The sequence below is a fragment of the Ostrinia furnacalis genome, unplaced genomic scaffold, assembly GCF_004193835.3.
Source record: "Ostrinia furnacalis isolate ACB-3 unplaced genomic scaffold, ASM419383v2 OfSCF7018, whole genome shotgun sequence".
In the NCBI taxonomy this organism is placed as follows: Eukaryota; Metazoa; Arthropoda; class Insecta; order Lepidoptera; family Crambidae; genus Ostrinia; species Ostrinia furnacalis.
Window position 1 is genome coordinate 220,657 of NW_021137257.1, and position 3,818 is coordinate 224,474.

Below are 3,818 nucleotides of genomic sequence, written 5' to 3' on the forward strand. Positions count from 1 at the left end.
AATGTCTGCTCATGAACGCTTCAAACTCGGTACTTCTTTCCCAATTCCATAAAATTCAAAACTTAGAAAGTGACAAAAAACTTTAAAATAGGTAGTTGAAACAGACTACAGCTAATTTTCATAGTGGACTGTACTATACGATAAACATGTCAGTCAATTTGACAACCTTTGTCGGAAACATTATTCAATGAAAATATTGTCCGAACCCTTAGTATTTCTCTTCGACAAATACATTAACACATCGTGAACCACTTTTCTTTCACGACTATAAAAATATTTTAGCAATTTAATTCACAAAATCAATTGCACACATTTAAAATAAAGTTTGTTTACACTTTGACAACAATAGACTGACATGCAAGGTGACATGTCAATGAAGTTTCCAGTTACTGTTGCCATTAAAAGAAATTAGTACCATTAGTTTTCCGCAACATGGCGAGGGTTTTTATGTTCCTGGTCAGGCTATACCGTGGTTATTGTGTAGGGTTATTGACTTGTATGAAAAAACCTCGTAGCCTAGAATGTTTAAAAGCTCCGTGATCCAGTCACTTCCTTTATTAATTAGACAGTTGGACAAAACGACGCCCGTCCGACCGCCGTGAATTCTAGAGTTCGATTCCCGAGTCAACTTATGAACTTTAGGTAGGCTGAGAATCAAATCCAGAACCGAGTCGAGGAACTTACTGTTCATTATTAAAGTTTCCTGTTACACACCTACTTTAAACATTTAATTTAATTTATTCATATAAGTATACAGGGTGTCCCGTAATGTAACGTCAAGCCGGAACTGGGTGTTGAGGCAAGTTGTGCTGGTTATCAGAAAAATATAAAAAAAAATCTACGTGGCATATTTTAAAAATAATAGGCATTTAAAAAAAATCACAAAATTCTACTCCAGGTGACGGTCCTTTTACTCGTGTTGCCACAAATCTTCACTTTTTCCAAATTTTTTTTTTGTTATGTAACCCTGAATAATGCTTCTCCAAATTGTTATCAAAATTACAAAACCAGCTGCTCCAACTTTTATGAAAAAAATACATTATTCCCAAAAAAATTATTACATTTTTTGTAGGGTTGAGTTTTTCGGCTGACAAGCGGGGTGAAGGGCTCCAAATAACAACACCTTGTGTGATGCAAAAATGGGGTACCTACTTTATTGCAAAGTACGGGGCAGGTACAAAAATGAGGTGCGGGCGTCTCCCGTCCGTAGACCAATTCCCGCAAGGACGTTGGACACAGACGCGGGAGAATCGCTGGCAATTTGTATTTAGGCGTTCGGAAGTCCCATTCTGTGATTCCCCGAAAGAACGTCACAGTCGGATGCAACCTTGGCTTATTACTTACGCCTCATAAAACTTACTTTATTCAACATAATCGTCGGAAGGTCTTTAAGGGAAAAAAAATCTGGACACCGCGGTGTAGAAATCGACTCTCAATGTGCTAGTGGCATCTAGCGGCGAGCGGTGCAAACATTTCCTAGACTGAATAGATCTTGCAATAAGCACGGTGATCCGCGGTGGCTTGGTAATGCAGGCGAACACCACGAGATGGCGCTAGTAGTATTGATTGATAAATGTGACGTTGTTACAACCTCCCCCTCAGATCACGAAGTCGTCCCGATGAGAAGATCTGGATTACGTTCTAGAGACGTCCACGGCCTCGTCGGTGAACAACTGGTTCATCTTTCGTCTCCTTAGACCATCTTCTGATGTTTCGTTTGTTGTAGTAACGATGCTGTGCGCGGCACGATCCTTTTTCTATGCTCAGCGCTTTATGTGAAGCTACGTTACAGGATGTAGGACCAGGTTGCCTTTTAGTCTTACGAGGGTAATTGCAGCTTGGAGAGAATTTGCCTGTGATTCCTCTCGATTCCTTGACTACTGAATGTATATCTGTTAGCACCAAATCTTCATTTTGGTATTCCGGACGACAATGACACTGTTTGTCAATTGTTTCCATAACAACAGGGGTTTCCTTCCCCTCCCCCTGCTCATGAACCACCACTTGCTGGTAGTTAAGGCAGGTTGGTATCGTAGGTACGAATGCATGACGCAATGCTATCCCGAACTGCTTCCAGGTTGTCACTTGCAACTTGACTATTTGCCACCAGACGGCTGCCGCACCTTTCAATAGAAGTGGGACGCCATCAAGAGCTTCCTGGTCTGGGATGTTTTCAATGCACTTGTATAGGTTCACTGCAGCTAAAAATTCTTCGACCACTTCAGTGTTTCTCTCACCGTGAAAGTGGGAATTGCAATGAGTGAAATTTCCTTGCCGACCCGGTGAAATTTCCGCGAGTAGCAGCTGGAACTGTTCATATGCTAAGGTCACCACCATCTTCGACTGCTGCCTATCAGGTCTACCGCTGGTCGCCAGTGTGAAGATACAGGTATGATGACTTGTGCTTCTCAGAGTGACCGTTGAATCGCCAGTGTGCAGATGCAGGTAGGACTAGTGCTTGTCAGGCCCACCGTTGGGACGCCAGTATAAAAGGTGTGAAGTCTCGGCTGACAAGCTTGAGGTGCAGGGTCCAAATAAGAAGGCCAGGGTGTAGCAAAAAGTGTACTTTTACTTCGCAGTACCAGCGTATTATACAAAAATAGTGCGCGTGCGTGCTCCGTCCGTCAACCAATTCCAATCAGGACGTTGGAGACAGACGCGGAGTCGCGGGGCAAATATTCGTAATGCGCCTTCGGAAGTCCCAATCTGCGATTCCCCTAAAGAACGTCACAGTCGGATGCAACCTCAGGTTATTACTTTACTTGCTTACTTTCTTCTTACTTCTTACTATATTCAACATAATCGTCGGAAGGTCTTTAAGGGAAAAAAAATCTGGACACCGCGGTGTAGAAATCGACTCTCAATGTGCTAGTGGCATCTAGCGGCGAGCGGTGCAAACATTTCCTAGACTGAATAGATCTTGCAATAAGCACGGTGATCCGCGGTGGCTTGGTAATGCAGGCGAACACCACGAGATGGCGCTAGTAGTATTGATTGATAAATGTGACGTTGTTACACATTATAATAATAATTTTTAACCAAGGTAAATAAAGTTAAAAACGGGACTATTTCCAAAAATCCAAAAATTGTCGACAATTATAGCAAAAATTTACCAAGTGTTATACCATTTTGGAATCCTTACTAAATGTGACAAATTATGACGTCACTTGCCACACTCGCGTAGAACATTTTTTTTTCAGTACAGTCAGTTTAAACTAGGCAAAATTTTTATTTTGAAATTTTTTTTGAGAAGAATGTATTTTTTTCATCCAAGCTGGAGCAGCTGGTTTTGTAATTTTGATAACAATTTAGAGAAGCATTATTCAGGGTTATATAACAAAAAATTTTTTAAAAAAAAGTGAAGATTTGTGGCAACACGAGCAAAAGGACCGTCACCTGGAGTAGAATTTATTGATTTTTTTTAAATGCCTATTATTTTTAAAATATGCCACATAGATTTTTTTTTATATTTTTCTGATAACCAGCACAACTTGCCTCAACACCCAGTTCCGGCTTGACGTTACATTACGGGACACCCTGTATAAGTAGTACAGTATAGATGAACTACACTGAAATGTCCCACCGACGACATTGACAGCAGGGCGCCACCATCTTCGTGCAACTACATATATGGTTTCCACCGTGGCAAAAGTCGGAACTAGCGTTCCGCTATTGACGGTGGCCCCCCTGTCAGTGTCAAATAAAGGACAGTTCAGTGTAGTTCATCTTTATTCTTGTCTTGGGGGAGGCCTTTGTCTATCAGTGGACGTCATTTGGCTGAAACGAATGAATGAACACGATAACCTGTGACGATTAAC